This window comes from Cervus elaphus, chromosome 9 (genome assembly GCF_910594005.1).
Source record: "Cervus elaphus chromosome 9, mCerEla1.1, whole genome shotgun sequence".
Taxonomy (NCBI): domain Eukaryota; kingdom Metazoa; phylum Chordata; class Mammalia; order Artiodactyla; family Cervidae; genus Cervus; species Cervus elaphus.
In genome coordinates this window covers 16,549,114-16,571,864 of record NC_057823.1, presented here as the reverse complement: position 1 = coordinate 16,571,864, position 22,751 = coordinate 16,549,114, and the positions used below count along the sequence as shown (strand labels likewise).

General features: G+C 39.1%; 1 pseudogene; it reads left to right on the top strand.

Annotated features, from left to right (window-relative positions):
• The first annotated feature begins 1,512 nt into the window (after positions 1–1,512).
• On the top strand, positions 1,513–7,222 carry LOC122699458 (annotated as a pseudogene).
• The last annotated feature ends 15,529 nt before the right edge of the window (positions 7,223–22,751 follow it).

Here is a 22,751-nt window from a genome sequence, read left to right as displayed (position 1 = left end):
TACAAACATAACTACCTTGTCCCATGTCCTATAAATTCGTCTTTGTCTTTGACCCTAGAATCTTATTCCTAGATCTCAGTATGAAAGCATTTCAGTTTAGTGATATGTTTTTGCTGTGAACTAAATATTTAAATGCTACATCACCCAATGACTTCCTCTCATATCCACCTGTGCATATCTGCTATGCGATTTCCCTTAAAAATATCCTCTGTCATTATTTATATGTGGTCGCATAACATTCTTTCCTCTATATCCAATCTGATATGGTTTAAGTTAAAGTTTTCTTCATGTCACTTAAGGACAAACCAACCTCTGCATTCCTCAGGAGAGCACTCTCTGTCAGGAAGATTGCATGGACAGGATTGAGAAGGTTACATCCCAACACTCTCCACATACATCCCACTTTATCCAATAGCAAAAATGGGTAAGCCAAATCCATATTTTATTAAAGTCCTCAAGAGCTGAGACCACAAGGAAACCAAGAGAAAATATATCCAGGTTTGAGTGGATTCCATTTGAATTACCAGAAATCAGAAACATGTGAAACATAACATGTGGAAATTTGTTACATCTGTTCATGGAACAACTGCAGGTTGTCTGGACATTGATCAAGGGGCTCTCCTAGTGTATCAGAAACCACGGGTCTACTTGAGACTGTATGACCTGAAGTTGTAGAGTACCCAGGGGAGAGGAAGTTCTACCCATTTCTAGTTTGTTTCCAGGGAATTTTTGTTGAGATCATATTGATGCAGTGAATCTGGGAATATACTGAAAAGCAGATGGGCAAAACTTGATCTTGGAAGGGTTTGGTGCACAAAGTCCTTATAGAGGATGAGGCCTGTGTGGTGGGCAGGATCTGAGATGCTCTCACTTATCCTACCCCTTGGTTTTCATTCCATTGTATGTTTCCTCCCATCAACTGTGAACTAAAGTAAAGAGATGAAAGCCTGTTATCTTTACAGACAATTATTAACTCTAAAAATGGAAAGTGCATCACATCATTGGCTAGACCTCTTGCTACACAGATTTCATAATTGATACAATGGATTTCAACATATCAAAACCACACACTGAATGGATAAAATTGAGAAAAAAATGTCTGACATTAAGTTAAGATCCTGCAAGTTGGAGGTGAGAAGCAAGAGTACATGGAATTTCCTCCTGAGATGAAGAGGGACCCAGACCCTTCCCAGGACATTCACTTTTCTCCTTTTCCTGTTTTGTTAATATTAACAAGTCTCCAGGGAGTGGGACAACATGGACCAACTGGCTAATGATGAGCTTTGAGTGTTGAGCCCTAAGGTCATACCTTTGTCAACAATTGGTCAGTGTCTCTAGCTCATTATGTTGCCAGTTCTAATATTATGAGTCCACACCCGTATTTCCATCTTTGTAGGAACCTGCATTAGAAGGTCCAGCCTGAGTGTGTCTTCCTTCTCATCCTGCAGAGGGACCCTGAGACTTCATCACACACCAGACAGGAGAGGGGTAGTGAGGCTGTGCTCCTTGGTCATGTTCCAGCAGAGATGCAACCCAGCCCAGTAAGTCCTGAGGGAGACAGTGATTGATGAATGGAAGGAATTTGGGGAGCATGATTTTATGCACAACATGGCAAACATGACAGTTGGGACAGACAGATGGGAGGGCACCAGTGTACAAATTTCAGATTAGAGCCCTGTGACATTTATGTTCTGGTGTGTGAGAACTCTGATTCAGAGTTCTGCTTCCACCATCACTGGTGTGGCCTTGCCTGGTATGCCTCCCACCAGAGCAGTAAATAGGTCTCTGTAAACTTCCCTGCTTCCCTCCCCTGGGGGCTTAGAAGGTAAAGTGTCTGCCTGCAATGCGGGAAACCGAGGTTCAATCCCTGGGTTGGGAAGATCCCCTGTAAAAGGAGAAGGCAACCCACTCAGGGGCTCTTGCCTGGAAAATCCCATGGATGGAGAAGCCTGGTTGGCTATAGTCCATGGGTTTGCAAAGAGTCGGACAGGACTGAGCAACTTCACTTTCACTTTCAAACTTTCCCATGAGCACATCAAATAACTCTGCAAGTGCTGCTGAAGATGGTGAGGAGGATGACATTAACCATATTATCAGGTACTGTTACTTAAGACTTCATAAGTGTTGGGCTCTGAGGTGTAAGTTTTATGTTTCATTTTTTATTGCATCTGCACCAAATTATGGTCTTCCTGGGTGGTGCTAGAGGAAAAGAACCTGCCTGCTAATGCAGGAGACATGAGAAACTTGGGTTCGATCACTGGGTAGGAAAGAACCCCTAAAGGAGGTCATGGAAACCCACTCCAGTATTTTAGCCTGGAGAATTCCATGGACAGAGGATCCTGGCTGGCTACAATCCATGGGGTCATAAAGAGTTGGATTCGACTGAAGTGACAGCACACAGGCATGCACAAAATTATAACTGCCTACATTATTATTAATAAGAGAAAAGAAGCACAACATTTTATGTCATATGTATCAGGTCATGAGTTAGAAAGCACTAAAGCCAAGTTGAAGCCAGTCATTCTGGAGAGAATGACTTAAGACACAGGGAATCTGAGCAGTCTTCCTATTGCCACCCAGTCAGTTAGTCACTTCGCTGTGAGTCTGGGCAGCAACTCCCTGCTCACTGTGCCCTTCTCCTTGCAGTTTTCTGGAGGACACATTGGAGGTTACTAGGTAGCACTTACTGCATCAACTATAGGAAGGAGGTCTGAAATCACAGACTAAAGTCATAGAAATATTTGGCACCTGATACTTCAGGGTGGGCTTCCCTGGTGGCCCAGACAGTAAAGAGTCACCCTGCAGTGAGGGGGACCTGGGTTTGATCCCTGGGCAGGGAAGATCCCCTGGAAGAGGGCATGGTAATCCACTCCAATGTTCTTGCAGGGAGAATCCACAGGGCAGAGGAGCCTGATGGGGTTGCAAAGAGGCAGACATGACTGAGTGACTAAGCGCAGCACAGCACTTCAGCATAGATCTCTGTTGACTCTGTTCCTGGGTTTCAGTTCACCTGCCCACTTTCTCCTCTGTGCTTAAAGTCAGTTTCCTCAATCATGAAAGGAGACACAGAATCAGAGTCTTGTGGTCTGTTCCCACTCAGAAATATGAAAACAGTTCAAAATAATGTATCCCAGATGTATGTGTTGTTAAATCTCTGTACTTCTGCCAAACACTTTCAGGAAGTCTGAAAAGAGTGAAGTTTAGGGCATGGGACTCAGAGAAGAAAAACCTAATTTTGAATCCTCTATGCTGCACTCATTCTCAGTGTATTATGGGAAATTTTTTAGAATCTGTGAGATTTAGCAGTGTCAACTGAGCTGATTGTTCACAGACAGAAACCCACTGAAGTTGGACTAAAACAATAATAGTGCTTTGTGTAATAATTGTATGATGGGCATACAAGAAGGGCAAAATACGTTTTTGATATTTTTTTTACTAATAATGACTATGCTAATTTTCATGTTATCAAATTTAAATATCTGTTGATCTGATGCCCTGATCCCTGACAGGACATTTTGTTTTTGTTTACACAAGTACATTCTTCATAGATGAAGAGAAATGACTGGGACTCATTAATTTTTGATTCCCCAGAGACTCAATCTTGTTGACACAGAGGCAGCAACAAGAATAAAATAAATCCAGTTAAATTTTGTTTAAACACTTCCATTTTTCATAGAAACAAAGTGTGCACACAAGTTCATGACACTGGTGTATCATGAGAGGGAGGTGTATCATGAGAGGGAGGTGTATCATGAGAGGGAGGTGTATCATGAGAGGGAGGTGTTTGCAGAGAGATGGATTTGAGCTGAGACATCAAGAGAAGTTAAATTTTCCTGTCAATCAGTCCTGATAGAGGGGTTGTAATTCTTCTGATTCTGCTTTTTATGGGCAATTCAAGTTCTTTATTTTGGCATTCAAACTATGACTTAATAGTGAAAAAAAAGATTAGAATAACGCAAACACATCTGGACAGTTTCCTTATCTATGAAATTTTGATAGTAATTGAACCTACTGAATAGGACTATTGCAAGACAGTTTTTTAAAAATCATTAATATTGCTTAAACAAGTGGTTTTCCATTCCAGTTGATTGATTATTTATTTACATGTGCTTACTTTAAAAATACTCACTTACTCCAGCCTCGACCTCAAATCAGGACTGATTGACAGGAAAATTTGTTACCTTGACAAAAGAAGGCTAGGTCCTGACTTGGGAGTGGGACCTTCCCTAGTGTTAACCTCCTCAACAGTAAATAAGAGGGTTTGTGATCAGGAGAACAAGACCATTGGGTAAAAGGTGCTCAACATCAGGTAACATTAGGACATGCAAGACCAAATGTAAATCAAATATCACCTCACATCTGTTAGGATGGCTATTATATACAAAAAGACAACAAATATTGGGTAGGATGTGGAGTTTAAGGGAACATTTGCATTTGGTTGGTGGGAATGAATATTTGTACAGCTATTACAGAAAATAGAATGGAGGTTCCTTAAGAAATTTAAAACTGCAACAAATTGAAGTAGAACTACCTTAGGATCCAACAACCCTACTTCAGGGTAGATGCCAAAGGAATGAAATCAGAACCTTAAAGAGATATCTGCATTCCCATGTCATGGCATTATTATTTTAAATAGTGAAAATATGGGTATGTGTCTGTTGACAGACAAATAAATAAAGAAAGCATGTTGTGTGCATGTAAACAATCAGATGTTACTCAGCCATAAAAACAAGGAAATCCTGCCATTTGTGAAAACAGGGATGGACCTGGAAAATAATATGCTTATTAAAAACCATATACCAGATGTAGAGAGTCAGATACTGTATGATCTCATTTATGTGTGGAAGCTAAGAAAGTAAAAATCTTAGGATCGTGGATTAGAACTCTATTTGTGAGAACTGGTGGTGGAGAAACTTTCGGTTATGCAATGAATAAGTTCTGGGGATCTAAATACAGTCTGTTGATTATAGTTAATAATAATATATTATATTCTTGAAATCTGCTAAGAAAGATCTGCTTAACCATTACTACACACACACACACACACAAATAGAAATTCTGTGAGGTGACAAACATGCTAATTAACTTGATTGTGGTAATCGTTCACAATGTTGATGTATATTAAATCATTTTGGACATCTTTTAAAATACTTCATTGCATAACCCAACTATATGCAATTTTGTCAAACTTCAAAAAACCAGAAAAAAAAAGAAAAACAACAATGTAGTATTATCCCACCAGTACAGAATAGAGTCAAAAAATGTAAGTGGTATCACACATCAGACATTTTACTGAGGCAGAATTGAAACAAATAACACCATATAAAAGAAAAGATTTCAAGAGACTTTCTTAACTTTCTTTGTCATTTAATCATTAACAGTCCCCTGTAAACTAACACCATCTTGTAGTCACCAATGCATTATGATTATGTGCACTTAATTAAACCATATTAACTGAAATTTGAAGTCCATCAGTGGGGCCTCCCTTGTGGTTCAGCTGGTAAAGAATCCTCCTGCAGTGTGGGAGACCTGGGTTCAATCCCTGGGTTGGGAAGATCCTCTGGAGAAGAGAAAGGCTACTCACTTCAGCATTCTAGCCTGGAGAATTTCATGGACTGTAGAGTCCATCAAAGATATCAAGTATATACTAAATGGCCTTCAAAAGAAAACCTTGACGTTTGAGTAATCACTTATTTCATGAAGGAGGGAAGACAGAAAAATAAAGAAGGATAAAACCCTGCATATCATATATAATGTGTTCTGATTATGAACATCCATTTTAAATTTAGAATCCAGATGACATAGTCCTGTATTTCATAGAGATCTGTAGATATTCTAAATGAAAGAGTTATCTAGAATCGTATTTGAATAAAACAAGGTTTAATGGCTTGATTTCTTTAAATTGGAATTTAATTTTTCTTAAAGGAGGAAGAGAATTTCTCATTCAGGCTAATGGAGAGAGTAGCATGGAAACATATACACTAAAAAAGAAGGCTGTATTTTACTGAGATCCCGGAGGTATTACCTCTAATGTCCTCCTTCCCTTTCACTTTTCAGTGAAGTTTTATAAAGTAAGGGTATATTGACAGAGGTGAATAACACGTAAACCAAGTAGGAAACAGTTCTAAACAGATAGAATTTGTCACACTGAGAAATATTGCTGAAGGTACTGGGGTATATGGTCTTAGAAATGAATTGCTTGAATCCAAAATATGGACACAGTGCTCAATGACCATTTACTTATATCGTATTTTTCAAGCCCTCTTTTCTTCTTTCAAAGGTGTCCAAGCAGCACAGAGCTGGAAATCTAACAAGAGTCTCAGAATTCTTCCTCTTGGGCCTCTCAGATGATCCAGAACTGCAGCCTTTGCTCTGGGTCCTGTTTCTGTCCATGTACCTGGTCACTGTGCTTGGGAACCTGCTCATCATCTTGGCTGTCACCTCTGACTCCCATCTCCACACCCCCATGTACTTTTTCCTCTCCAACCTGTCCTTGGCGGACATTGGTTTCATCTCCAGCACTGTCCCCAATATGATTGTGAACATCCAAACTCACAGCAGAGTCATTTCCTATGTGGGCTGCCTGACACAGATGTCTGCTTTTACCCTTTTTGGTTGTTTGGATGATATGCTTCTGCTTGTGATGGCCTATGACAGGTTTGTGGCCATCTGTCAGCCACTGCACTACCAGCTCATTATGAACCCACTCCTGTGCTGCTCCTTAGTTTTGGTGTCCGCTTTTGTTAGCCTTTTGGAGTCCCAGGTGCACAACTGGATTGTGTTACAAGTCTCCTGCTTCAAGGATGTGGAAATTTCTAATTTCTTCTGTGACCCTTCTCTACTCCTCAAGCTTGTCTGTTCTGACACTTTCACCGATAACATAGTCATGTATTTTGCTGGTGCCATCTTTGGATTTCTCCCTATCTCAGGTATCTTTTTCTCTTACTATAAAATTTTTTCCTCCATTATGAGAGTCCCCTCATTAGGTGGGAGGTATAAAGCCTTCTCCACCTGTGGTTCTCACTTGGTAGTTGTTTGTTTATATTATGGGACAGGCCTTGGTGTGTACCTCAGCTCAGCCATCTCACAATCTCCCAGGAAGGGTGCAGTGGCCTCGGTGGTGTACACTGTGGTCACCCCCATGCTGAACCCCTTCATCTACAGTCTCAGGAATAGAGACATCAAAAGGGCCACGTTTAGGTTCCTCAGCAAAACAATCTAATCTCAGCACTTGTGTCTTTCATTTAGAATGTAGGTTAGAAAATGCAACAAAACTATGCATGTGGACCTCAAATTCTACCTCTCTCATCACCTTGCTTTTGTAGTTCTTCTGGCCTTCAACACTTCTCCTTGCTTAACACCTGAGTGTTGCTGAGTTTGATATGTCTTTAATGAGACTGTGGGAGTATTCTGGGATCCTTTGTATAGCTTAATAAATGCAGGATTGAATATTATTTTACTGTGGTGATTGCTTCATTTTATTGTTAGCGACCCAAGCATCCTGGTAAGATGAACAACTTTTCTTACATATTTACAATTTACATCTTTCCCATAGTTCTTGTATATTTTCCATGTGTGTGCTCAGTTGCTCAGTTGTGTCTGACTTTTTGTGACCTCATGGACAGTAACCTGCCAGGCCCCTCTGTCCATGGAGTTTTCCAGGCAAGAATACTAAAGTGGGTTGCCATTTCCTCCTCCAGGGAATTTTCCCAACCCAGGGATCGAACCTGTATCTCTTATGTCTTCTATATTTGCAGATGAATTCTTTACCACTAGCACCACCTAGAAAGCCCAAAAGCAATAGACAGAGGAGCCCAGCAGTAACAAGCAGGTTACTGTCTAAACGGTTTCAAAGAGTTGGACACGACTGAGCCACTAAGCCCTTCCACTTCCATGAAAGAACAGAGGAATTCCCATTGTTCTATATCCTCACCATTGCATTGATATTTTCCATATTAGCTTCTATTTATCAATTCTGCATATGGAGTTTATGTGGGAGGATACACATAATCTTCTCAGTCCTGGTTTTTATGAAAACCATCCAGGAAACATAAAAATACTGACAATTGGGTCTCAACAACAGAGATTCTGATTTAACTGGACTTGGTTGTGCCCTGAGGATGAGGATTATTAAAAGCACTCAATGGTCCTGCTGAGAACTACTGATATGAATCAATACTTTCATTCAAAGGTGACCTTTATGCCTTGGGTCCTAACTGCTCATGGACGAAGACGCTAAAGTGATCAGAGATCAGTAGGGGACAATATGAAAAGCCAACTGGCAGTTTATTTCCCCCATTATTCCTGAAAATGATTTGTACATATGGTCTCTCTTCACACAATACAATTGGGTCTGTGTGCTGGTTGTGAAGCTATCATCTTTGCTCCAAACTCACATTTATATACTTCATTTTGGGGTGGAGCTCTAAAATCCCTGCTCTATTTCCCATCTTGTGGTATCTTATATACATTCAATCATGGTCAGTAAAATTCTCTTTACCCTAAATCCTCAACTTTATATCCCTCCTTTATATCCCTTAAGGCCTTGGAGTTGTAGCTTCCTTCACTTTTATTTTTCTTTTTTACTCATTCATCAATCACTTATTTTTCCTCAATTGTTTTTTTTTTTTGCAAAAACAACATCCACTCATTGTGACAAGCCAGTGATAGAGTTATAAAGAAAATCATCCTTTCCCTCCTTTCTCCAACCTCACTTGCTGGATTAATTGAGGATTACACCCAGGATTTCTTTCATCCACTTCTTTATATTCAGATAGGCATAAGCAAATGCAAAAAGTTATTTTTTGTTTACCTTTTACAAAGAATAAGGGTGTTCCATACATATCAGTCTGAAATTACAATCAATATGCATGGGTATTTTTTTGGTTTTTAATTTTTGCATTGTCTTGTAATTGGAAGAAAATTGATTTACAATGTAATGTTGGTATCTGCTATACAACACGAATCAGTCATATTTATACATATATCACCTTCCTCTTGAGCCTTCCTCCTCTCCCCTGATCCCACCCATCTAGGTCATCAAAGAGCACCAGTTAGGGCTCCTTGTGGTCTATAGCAACTTCTCACCAGGTATCCATTTTACACATGATACTGTATATGTCAATGCTACATTCTCCTTTCATCCAACTTTCTCCTTCATTCACTATATCCACAAATCCATTCTCTACATCAGGTGCTCCATTCCTGCCCTGCAAATAGGTTCATCAATACCATTTTTCTAGATTCCACATATATATAATATGCATTAATATATGATATTTGTTTTCTTTTTCTGACATGTCACTCTGTATGACAGACTCTAGGTTCATCCACCTCACTACAATAGACTCAGTTTCATTTCTTTTATGGCTGAGTAGTATTCCATTGTATATATGTACATCTTCTTTATCCATTCATCTGTAGTTGGACATCTAGGTTGCTTCCATGTCTCGGCTATTGCAACTAGTGCGCTGATGAATCTTGGGATACATATGTCTTTTTGAATTATGGTTTTCTCAGGGAATATGCCCAACAGTAGAATTGCTGGGTCATATGGCAGTTGTATCCTAGTTTCTGAATGAACTTCCATGCTGTTCTCCATAGTTGAAGATAGAATTTAAAAAATTACATCATTGACTTGAATCCGCCATGAGTGTACATGTATGGCAAAACCAATACAATATTGTAAAGTAAAATTAAAAAAAAAGAAGAAAAATAAATTACATCATACCACTATCCACAAACATCCCACTTTACCCATTATCAAAAAACAGGTGAGCCCAAACCACATTTTATAAAAGTCTTCAAGCACTGAGACCACAAAAAAACCTAAAGAAAACATATTCTGGAGTGAGTAGATTCCAATGTAGTTAGTAGAAATTGGAAGCTCATGGAACATTTGTTACATTCGTCCATGAAATGGCTGCAGGTTGTCCTGATGTTGATGGAGGTGTTCTCCTAGTATATCAGAAACCAGGGGTCTACTTCAGACTGTATTATGTGAAGCAGTAGAGTGGAATCTGCAGAAGTACCCAGAGGAGAGGAAGTTCCACCCATATCCTAGCGTGTGTCCAGGAAATTGTTTGTTGAGATCATGGTGGTGGGATGAATTTGGGGATATGCTGGAAAGCAGATAGACAAGCCCTGAGTCTTGAATTGTTTGGAGGACAAAGTCCTTACAGAGAATGAGGATTGTGTGGTGGGCAGTTTCTGAGATGCTCCCAATATCCCAACTCTTGGTTTTCATTGCTTTGTGTATTTCCCTTCCCACTGAGTGTGACATGTACATACAGACCCACTTCCAACAATTAGAATGTGGAAGAATGTTGGGAAGTCAATTCTGGGAAGAGAGTAAAATAATCTGGCTTTCTTCTTGCTGCATCTCTCTTGTTTTATTGATAGTTCACACTGATAAAACCCAACTGCCCCACCAGGCAAGGAGGTCAAATGTCAAGGAACTGAAGGGATTCTTTGGACAATATTGTGTGAACAGGTGAATCCTGTCAACAGGTTCACAAGTGTGCTAGAAAGTGGACACCTGCTGATTCAATCTTGAGATGCCTGCAGCCCTGGCTATCACCTTGAATGCAAGCTTCTGGGAGGCACACTGAAATATTTAAAATATCAGTAACAAAATAATAAGTAAAGATCAATAGTTTTCTAATACGACAATGTAATTCATTTAGAGAAAAAACTTAGAACCGAAGATTCATTCAAATTAGCAAAAAAGTAATGTCCACCATTTCTAATACCAGCTGAGCCAGGATGGGGAAAGGAAAATAAGAAGTTATCCTTAGAAACAAATATTAACTGTGAAAATGGAAAGTGTATCATATCCTTGGTATGAATCTAATGCTGCATAGGCCTCATGATTGATACAATCAATTTGTAGATATCAAGACCACACTGAGTGTTTAGATTGTGAAATAAAGTCTGAATTTTATGTTAAGAACCTGTAAGTTAGAAGTAAGAAGCAAGAGTACAGGTGAATTTCCTTCTGAGGCAAAGAGGGACTGAGTCCCTGCCTAGGACTTTCACTTTTCTCCTTTTTCTTTTCTGCTAATATTAACAAGTCCCCAGAGATAGAGACAACACTGTCCCACTGGCTAATGATGAGCTTTGGGCATTGAGCCCTAAGGTCAAATCATTGTAAATAATTGGCCTGTGCCTAGAGCTCTTTAGTTTGCCAGTTTTAATATTGTGACTCCACACCTACATCTTTATCCTTTGCAGGAGCCTGCATGATAAAGTTCAGCCTGATTCTGTCTTCCTGCCCATCCTGAGGAGGAACCCTGAGACTTCATCACATGCCAGGCAGGAGAGGGTCAGTGAGTCTGTGCTCCTTGGTCATGTTCTAGCAGAGATGCAGCCCAGCCCAGTAGGTGCAGAGGGGAATGTGTAGAATGTTATTATATCTACAGAGATTCTATAGTTTATCCTTAGTAGCCCAAGCATACTCAAAAGATGAGTAATTCCCTTTCATTTATACATCAGCATATGCAAAATAAATAGCAAGTGAGAATTTGCCAACACAATATTGTAAAGCAATTATCCTCCAAGGGAAAAAAAAAGAAAAAATATCTATGCAAAGAGGTATAAGCAAGTAAAAATTAATTTTAATGTATTTTTATAGTATTCTTCACGTTTTAGTTCTTGATTTGTAGTTACCTTTTGTATTATGGTATAGTGGCTAATAAAAATAAAATCTTAAAAAATTTTCGTTTAATATATTGAAAATTTACAATTTTTCTATAGCCCTTATGTATTTCCTATGTGTTTGTGCCTAGTCACTTCAGTCGTGTCTGACTCTTTGGGACCCCATGGACTGTAGCCCACCAGGCTCCTCTGTCCATGGGGGTTCTCCAGGCAAGAATACTGGAGTGAGTTGCCACGCCCTTCTCCAGGGGATCTTCCCAACACAGGGATCGAACCTAGGTCTACCATATTGTAGTTGGATTCTGAGCCACCAGGGAAGCCCATATATTTTCCATAGTAAATTCTATTTTTCAAATTTCTGCATGCCATTATGTGTGAGGATGCATGTCACTGCTTATCAACCTTGGCTTTTATCTAAATCATCTGGGAAGCTTAAAATACTGATTACTGGGTCTCACCACCAGATATTCCAATTTAACTGACGGGTGTGGTCTTAGTATGAGGATTTAAAAAAGTACTCAGGTGTTTATACTGTATGGCTGACATAGAAAACTACTGAGGTAAGTCAGATGTTTCACTTAAAGGTGACCTCTAAACCTTGGGTCCTAACTGCTCATGCACAAATGTTCAAGATCTGAAAGAGATCAGAAGTTGGAGGGGGAAGATATAAAGAGCCTACTGTAGCACTAGACAATGTGTTTACACATTGTTTCTGATAATCTTCTTCATTTAGCTTTTCTACATCATACACCTGGGCTTTGCTTTGGATTCAGTTCAGTTCAGTTCAGTCGCTCAGTCGTGTCTGACTCTTTGCGACCCCATGAATCGCAGCACGCCAGGCCTCCCTGTCCATCACCAACGCCCAGAGTCTACCCAAACCCATGTCTATCGAGTCGGTGATGCCATCCAGCCATCTCATCCTCTGTCATCCCCTTCTCTTCCTGCCACCAAACCCTCCCAGCATTAGGGTCTTTTCCAATGAGTCAACTCTTCACATGAGGTGGCCAAAGTACTGGAGTTTCAGCTTCAGCATCAGTCCTTCCAATGAACACCCAGGACTGATCTCCTTTAGGATGGACTGGTTGGATCTTCTTGTTGCAGTCCAAGGGACTCTCAAGAGTCTTCTCCAACACCACAGTTCAAAAGCATCAATTCTTCGGTGCTCAGCTTTCTTCACCATCCACCTGTCACATCCATACATGACTACTGGAAAAACCATAGCCTTGACTAGATGGACCTTTGTTGGCAAAGTAATGTCTCTGCTTTTAAATATGCTATCTAGGATTAGGGGGCTTGAAATCACTGCTCTATTCTCCATCTTGTTGTCATCTTACATACTTTCTGTAGTGATCAGTAAAATCTCTGTGCCCTTAAAGTTCAGCTGGTTCCTTCATACCCTTCAAGCCCTTGGGGCATTAACTTCAACCTTCACTTAGGATTCCTATGTTACTTCTTTATTCTTTCTTGCCTTTCAGTCCTTCAGTAACTCTTTAAACAATTATTCCTGGCCAGTGGCCACTCAGTCACACAAAATAAATAAATAATGCTATTTTCAGCAATGTGGATGGACCTAGAGGTTGTCATACTGGGTGAAGTACCTCAGAGAAAGACAAATATCATATGATATCACTTATACATGGGATTTTAAAAACAGGCACAAATAAACCTATCTACAAAACAGAAATAGTGGGGTTCAGGAGGGAGGGGACATGCATGTCTATGGCCGATTCATGTTGATGTATGGCAGAGGCTACCACAGTATTGTAAATTAATTATCCTCCAAATAAATTAACTTAAAAAAGGAAAGAAAACAAAAGGTTAAGACTCACAGACTATAGGTTGGGGTTTGAAAAGTACTACAAATAACAAAGGCAGAAAAATTGAGGATAGAAATTTCTCAATTTCATTTCACATGGTGAAAACATTCCTATTTTCTGAAAAGATACTCATCAGGTTTGTGAAGAGGAATTGAGAAAAGGTAATCACTAAGTTTATTATATACACATCAGTATCTGTGTGTTTCATACACCATATCCTGTACACACATCTTTGGCAGAGACTCTGATATCATATCCCTTCTACACAATGTGCCACGAGTTCAGGTTAATGCTATTTTTGCTATGGTCCAAATATTTTAAATGACCCCAACACTCACTTCCACTTTCTCTAATCCACCTCTGCTTACTTACCACTTAGTAAAGGATACTCATCATGGGAACTGGGAAGAGTACAAAGCATATGTCACATTTTATGGTCCAAACATAACTATTACTGGTTTTCATATCACATGTGCTGGAAATCATGTTTGTTACTGATGGTCAGTTGCTTCAGCTGTGTCTGACTCTTTGCGACCCAGGCTACTCTGTCCATGAGATTTCCCAGGAAAGAATACTGGAGTGGTTTGCCATTCCTCCAAGGGATCTTCTCAACCAAGGAATTGAACCCATGTCTCCTGCAATGGCAGGTGGATTCTTTACCACCACACCACCTGGGACGCCCTTTTGTCACTGAAACTAGTACCTTATCTTATCCATTCTATTCGCTATCGAATAACTTCTGTTTAATAATATATTTTTGCACGGACTCATTATTTTATTTTATTTTTTTGGACTCATTATTTTAAATGCCTCAACACTCAGTCTCTCTCTCTCTCATATCCACTTCTGCATATCTGCCATGTGCTCTTGACTAATTGGTCCCATCACTTTTTGGCAAATAGATGGGGAAACAATGCAAACAGTGACAGACTTTATTTTCTTGGGCTCCAAAATCACTGCAGATGGTGAATGCAGACATGAAATTAAAAGACACTTACTCCTTGGAAGAAAAGTAATGACAATCCTAGACAGTGTATTAAAAAGCAGAGACATCACTTTCCTGACCAAGGCCCTTATAGTCAAACCTGTGGTTTTTCCAGTAGTTATGTATGGATGTGAGAGCTGGACAATAGAAAGGACTGAGTGCTGAAGAACAGATGCCTTTGAACTATCGTGCCAGAGAAGACTCTTGAGCATCCTTTGGACAGCAAGGAGATCAAACCACTCAATCCTAAAAGAAACCAACCCTGAATATTCATTGAAGGAGTGTATTGAAGCTGAAGCTCCAATCCTTTGGCCACCTGATGCTAATAGCCGACTCATTGGAAAAGATCCTGATGCTGGGAAAGACTGAGGACAGGAGGAGAAGACAGAGGATGAGATAGTTGGATGGCATCACCGACTCAAGGGACAGGAGTTTGAGCAAACTGTGGAAGATGGTGAAGGACAGGAAAGCCTGGCATGCTAAGTCCACGGGATCGCAAAGAGTCAGACCAGACTGAACGACTGAAAAACCACTCCCCTAACAATATTCTTTGTTTCTTATTCCCACACAGGTAAATAACATCCTTTCCTGGATATCGAATTGGAATTTGGTATAAATTAAAGTTTTCTTCATATTGGTTAATGATAAACCATTCTCTGCAATCCTCAGCACAGAGTTCTGTGAGTCAGAAGGGCTGCATGGACAGGATTTAGAAGGTTACATCACACTACTACCCACTTACATCTCACTTTATCCACTAGAAGAAAACACATAAGCAAAACCATACTTTATTAGAGTCTTCAAGAGTTGAGAACACAAAAGAATGTGAAGAAAATATGTTCTGGAGTGAGTTGATTCCTCTTTAGTGAGAATGAATTAGATTCACTGGGAACGTTTGTTACATCTGTCAGTGGAATGGCTGCATATTGGTCTATTGATGGAGGTGCTCTCCTAGTGTATCAGAAAACAGGGGTCTACTTGAGACTGCATGACCTTAAGCTGTAGAGTGGGGTCTGCAGAAGTATTCAGTGAAGGGAAAGGTCTACCCATATGCTAGTTTCTGTCCAGGGAATTTTTGTTGATATCATAGTGGTTCAATGAATTTGGGAATATGCAGGAAAGCAGATGGACAGGATTTGAGTCTTGAATTGCTTGGAGAACAAAGTCCTTACAGTGGATGAGGCCTGTGTGGTGGGCAGGATCTGAGATGATCTCACTGATCCCAACTCTTGTTATTACTGTTTATTTCCTGCCCATTGACTTGAGTTGTGAATCATGACTAATTTATAACAATGAGAAAGAAATATTGGGAAGTCATGACAGGCATTAGAGTAAAAACATAAATCTGGTTTTCTTCTTGCTGCTTCTCTCTTTCTCTTTTGGTTAATAGAATCAACTTCCATGTTGTGCCCTACTCCTTCAGGGACCCATGTAACAAGGAATTTCTGGAATTCTCTGAATAATATCTTGGGTACATGCGAATCCTACCACAAGACCTGTGAGTGAGCTTGAAAGTGATCCTCTGTTCATCAAGACTTCAGTTGCCTGCAACCCCAAGCAATATCTTGACTGCAAACTTCTTGGAGGTGCTCTGAAGTATTTCAGCAAATTTCAGTTACCAAATAATAAATAAAAACTAAAGACTTTGGTTTTTTTTATACTGAGTTTGCACGAGCTGTTCGTATATTTGGGAGATCAATCTCTTGTGGGTTGCTCCATTTGCAAATATTTTCTCCATTCTGAGGATTGTCTTTTTGTTTGTTTATGGGTTCTTTTGCTGTTCAAAAGTTTTTGAGTTTAATTAGGTCCCATTTGTTTATTTTTGTTTTTACTTTCAGTACTCTAGAAGGTAAATCAAAAAAGATGCTGCTGCAATTTGTCAGAGAGTGTTCTGCCTGATTTTTCTTCCAATAGTTTTATATTATAGTAACTGGTCTTAAATTTAGATCTGTAGTCCATTTCACATTAACAATCAAATTTTTAAAAATGAGCAGAAAATCTAAATAGACATTTCTCCAAAGAAGCCATACAGATGGCTAAAAAGCATATGATGAAGATAAGTTCTTTTTTTTTCTTTTATTATATGGTTTACTACCTGGGAGAATAAAAAAGCCATTTTAATTGTGAAATCATTAAATTTAAGACTTGTCTAACTTTTAAAATATTATATGCTGTATCACTCCGGATACAAGTGTATTGTTTGCATTATTAAAAAAATAGAAAGCACATGAAAAGAGGCTCAACATCACTAATTACTGGAGAAATGCAAATCAAAACTACAATGAAATATCACCTCACACCAGTCAGAATGACCATCAACAAAAAATCTACAAATAATAAATGCTGGAGAGGGTGTGGAGAGGTGGAAACCCTCCTACACTGTAGGTGGCAATACACAGTGATACAGCCACTGTGGAGAATAATATGGAGGTTTTTTAAAAAGTAATAGTACTATCATATATGAACCAGCAATCCCACTCCTGGGCATATATCTGGAGAAAACCACAAGCACCCCAATGTTCATTGCAGCACTATTTACAATAACCAAGGCATGGAAGTAACCTAAATGTCCACCACAGAGGAATGAATACAGAAGGTGTGGTAAATATATACAATACAATATTACTCATCCATAAAAAGAATGAAATAATGTCATTTGCAGCAAAACAGATGGACCTAGAGATTGTCATACTCAGTGAAGTAAGTCAGACAGAGAAAAACAAATATCATGGTGTTACTTATATGTGGAATCTTAAAAAAAGGTACAAATCAATTTATCTACAGATAGAAATAGAGTTATAGATGTAGAAACTAAATTTACAGTTACTATGGGGTAATGAAGGGATACCCCTCATGGGAGATTGGGACTGACATATACACACAACTATATATAAAAATATATAACTAATAAGGACCTACTGTATAGCATAGGGAACTCTTTTCAATACCCTGTAGTGACTAGTATGGGAGAGATCTAAAATAGATCAGGTGTATATGATGTATAAATGATCCACTTTCCTGTACACCTGAAACTAGCACACCATTGTAAATCATTTATATTCAATAAATTTTTTAAAAAATAAAAATATTTTTCTAATATGGCAACATAATTCCATTAGAGAAAAACTCAGAAACAAAGACTCATTCAAATTAGAGATAAAATGTAAATCTTCATCATATAAAATTCCATTCAAAGCAAGGAGTAAGGCAATGAAAATAAAAATTTATACTTACTTAAGAAAACTATTAACTGAGAAAATGGAAAGTGTATCATATCCTTGGTATAGAAGTCCTAATACACCTAGATTTCATGATAAATGAAGTGGACTTACAAATATCAAAATCACACATTGTGTGATTGAATTGAGAAAAAAGTCTGAATTTTGTGTTATCCTTCCACAACTTGGAAGTAAGAAGTGAAGAGGAGAGGTGCACAACCACCTGAGGAGAGGAGGGACATTCCCAGGACACTCACTTTTCTCCTTTTCCTTTCTGTTAGTATTAACAAGTCTCCAGAGTTTGGGACAACACAGACCAACTGGCTAATGATGAGCTTTGGGCATTGAGCACTAAGGTCATACCACTGAAAATAATTGCCCAGTGCCTCCAGTTCTTTAGTTTGCCCGTTCTAATATTGTGAGTCCACACCTATGTTTCCATCCTTTGGAGGAACCTGCATCAGAAGGCCCAGTCTGAGTGTGTCTTCCTTCCCATCCTGAGGAGGAACCCTGAGACTTCATCACACACCAGGCAGGAGAGGGGCAGTGAGTTTGTGCTTCTTGGTCCTGCTTCAGCAGAGATGCAGCCCAGCCCAGTAAGTGCTGAGGGAGACAGTAATTGACAGAGGGACTGTTTGAGCATTATTTCCTCCTCAAGAGCAGCAAACATGATAGTTTTCATAAAAAGGTAGGAAGGCACCCATCTACATAGTTTTGGAATAGAGACTTTTGAAATTTATGTATTAGGTTCTGGTTGGCATATGAGAACTCTCATTCAGAGTTCTGCATATGCCTTACTGGTTCTGGTTCTGTCTGGCATCCTTCCCACCAGAGCAGCTAATGGGTCTGTAAACTTCCCTTCACTCATTTAAATAATATGAAAGCAGTGATGAGAATGAGGAGAATAAAACTGATCCTAACATCGTGTACTGTTGTTCAAGGCTTCTTAAGTGTCAGGCTCTGAGGTACGTTTTATGTTTCTTGTTCAGTTCTCTCTGCACAATCTCTCCCAAATTGTTAGTGCACACATTATTATAATTTTAAAAAGAGGAAAGAAGCACAGCATTTTATGTCACATCTACCAGTCCATGAGTTAGAAAGTATTAAAGTCAAATCTGAAGCCCATCAGTCTGGGGAGACTGACTCCAGACACACAGCATCTGGGCAGTCTTCCCCTTTTCACCCAAACAGTCCTGTCACTTCCTGGCACTTCCTGCTTACTGTGCCCTTCCCCTTGGAATTTCCTGGAGGACACAGTGTTGGGCAGTAGGTAGCACTTTCCACACCAACTATGGGAAGAATGTCTGAAATCACAGATGAAGCTATAGAAATAATAGGCACCTGATACTTCAGGGTAGATCTCTGTTCATGCTGTTCTGTGACTTCACTTCACCTGTCCACTGTCTCCTCTATAGTTATAATGAGCTAAGTCAATCAGGAAAGGAGACACAAAATCAGTCTTGTGGTCCAGTCCTATGCAGGAAAATGAAAATGTTTAAAATAATATACTCCAGATGCATCTGTAGTTATACCTCTCTACCTCTGCTGAAAACTTTCAGAAAGTCTGAAAATGAAATTTAGGGCATGGGACTCAGAGAAGAAAACTTTAATTTTGAATCATGCTTGCTCCATTCATTCTTAGTGTGTTGTGGAGCAATTTCTTAGACTATTGAGACTTAAGATTATCAACTGAGTGATTCCTCTTTCATACAGAACCACTGAATTGGGACTAAGCAAATAATGCCTACCCTCAATGCAATAACTATGTGATGGATGCACAAAGAAAGGGAAAAATACATAATTGATTTTGTTACTAATAATGATAAGGGTAATTGTCATGTCATCAGATTTAAATATCTCGAGACCTGATGTGGTTTCCCCACATCCCTGACAGGACATTTTATTTTTGTTTCTATGAGTACATTCTTCATAGATGAAGAAAACTGAGTGAAGCTCATTTATTTCTGATTCCCCAAAACCTATAAGTTGGCACAGAGGAGACACCAAGGATAAAAAACCCTGTTAAGTGTTGAATAAACTCTTCTGTTTTTCAAAGAAATACTTGTGAGCAATATGGGTTCTACATGGTAGACCATTTATGCCAGTTTTTTCATCCTTTTCAGAATGTACCGCAGGACTAGAGACAAGTTAAAATACTGTTCGTTTCTGTCTATGTCGTGGACTTTCTTTGAAACTTGTTATTTTCCATTTAATAGCATCTGCAGCATTCAATCAATGAGAAATCATTGAAGAAATTTTCATGAATAAGAGGGGAATAAAAGAGAAAAGAATAGGACATGTACATTTTAATGCATGGGCTGAGACTTACTTTATGATTTCAAGTTAACTGTGCTCCAGCTCTGAGACAGGAAAGGCTTTGATCTCTCTGCCATATACTCCATGATACATCATTACATTTTGGGCATTGTATTTTATTAATAAACATGCATGCCTGCTAACTTGCTTCAGTTGTGTCCAACTATTTGCAACCCCATGGACTGTAGCCCACCAGACCCCTCTGTCCATGGAGTTTTGCAGGCAAGAATACTGGAATGGGTTGCCATGCCCTCCTCCAAGGGGTCTTTCTGATCCAGGGATCGAACCTACATCTCATGTCTCCTGCATTGGCAGGCGGGTTCTTTACCACTAGTGCCTCCTGGGAAGCCCTATTAATAAGCACACTATCCCAATAATGATTAAAATTCTTTATACAAATGACCAAGTATTGTTTCCAATTCCCCTTTGTTGCCACATATATTCTAGAGCGGGTGGTAGATCTTTATGTCCAAGAAGAAGAGAAGCACAGAGAGCTTGAGATATTTGCACACATTTCACTTACAGGGGTAAAAGACACAGGACTCAAATCACTGATCTGCTTTTTCGTGTACCAGCTCTCAGTCACCTCCACTGTAGCTCATGTGTTTCTTTTCAAACCTACTTGGGCCTCAGAGGTGAAAGGAAGGTAGAGAATTGTTTCATCCTCTTTTGGTTCGGTGAGTATCTGTGAATCATTGGACTGAGGCTGCAGTTTACAGAGGTCATAATGGCACTAACATGGATGACTATAAGGTTTTCAATGAATAATCATGCATTGCAGTACAGCTTTGAAATTTAAGGTTGAAAAGATTTCCTATATAAGGTGAAAATGGTATGAATGCAGTTGACAGAATGTTATTTTTGCACTGAAACAAATATAGGGAATTAGCTTCCCTGGTGGCTCAGACAACATAGAATCTGCCTGTGATGCAGAAGGCCTGGGTTCAATCCCTGGGTCAGGAAGATCCCCTGGAGAAGGAAATGGCAACTCACTCCAGTATTCTTGCCTGGAGAATCCCATGGACAGAGGAGCCTGGTGGGCTCCAGTCCATGGGATTGGAAAGAGTCAGACATGACTGAACACACACACACACCGAACTGGTTATGCACCCATTTAGAGAACCTAACTAATTACCACTCACATGTTATGTACTAATTTCCATTTGTCTGAAACAGAGAGAGGTACAAGAATTTTCATAGAATTGTTGTAAGCAAAAACTGATATAAATAAAAAATAATATATGTAATGTAAACTAAATACTTATTTACTACACAAAATAAATTATATATTACTGCATTTAAATGCATAAAAATTGTCAAAGTGAAATTAATTTATATAAATTTACTAACTGAAGAAAATGGTATCTTTCCTTATGTAATAACATGTGTCAGGAAATTGTTTGATGTAGTTGTATGTACTTCACAAGAGACTTAACCAAAATATTGGGTAAAGAAGTGCATTCAGGGGCAATATGGATAGTATTCTATTTAGGGAAAAGTTTTTAAAAGCTGGTTATACATCATGTCAAATGAATATTGACATTATGGAAACATTTACAAGGAAACATCTATCAAGTGCATCACACTAGTTGCTTTTGGGGACATGTATGCAGAGGAACTCCAGTACTTTGGCCACCTCATGCAAAGAGTTGACTCATTGGAAGAGACCCTGATGCTGGGATGGATTGGGGGCAGGAGGAGAAGGGGACGACAGAGGATGAGATGGTTGGATGGCATCACCAACTCGATGGACATGGGTTTGAGTAAACTCCGGGAGTTGGTGATGGACAGGGAGACCTGGCATGCTGCGATTCATGGGGTCGCAAAGAGTCAGACACGACTGAGCAACTGAACTGAACTGAACTGAACTGATGCAGAGGAATGGGATAGAACTGAGATTCCAAGAGAAGTTAAATTTTATCATTAATGTTTCAAATCTCTATAATATGTGGTATCTGAAGCAATACTATTAAATGTTTATATTTTAAGAATAGGTGGATACCGTGTTCATGGATTGGAAGAATCAATATTGTGAAAATGGGTATATGACCCAAAGCAATCTATAGATTCAATGCAATCCCTATCAAGCTACCAACGGTATTTTTCACAGAACTAGAACAAATAATTTCACAATTTGTATGGAAATACAAAAAACCTCGAATAGCCAAAGCAATCTTGAGAAAGAAGAATGGAACTGGAGGAATCAACCTGCCTGACTTCAGGCTCTACTACAAAGCCACAGTCATCAAGACAGTATGGTACTGGCACAAAGACAGAAATATAGATCAATGGAACAAAATAGAAAGCCCAGAGATAAATCCACATACCTATGGACACCTTATCTTCGACAAAGGAGGCAAGAATATACAATGGAGAAAAGACAATCTCTTTCACAAGTGGTTCTGGGAAAACTGGTCAACCACTTGTAAAAGAATGAAACTAGAACACTTTCTAACACCATACACAAAAATAAACTCAAAATGGATTAAAAATCTAAATGTAAGACCAGAAACTATAAAACTCCTAGAGGAGAACATAGGCAAAACACTCACCGACATAAATCACAACAAGATCCTCTATGAACCACCTCCCAGAATATTGGAAATAAAAGCAAAGATAAACAAATGGGACCCAATTAAACTTAAAAGCTTTTGCACAACAAAGGAAACTATAAGCAAGGTGAAAAGACAGCCTTCAGAATGGGAGAAAATAATAGCAAATGAAGCAACAGACAAAGGATTAATCTAAAAAATATACAAG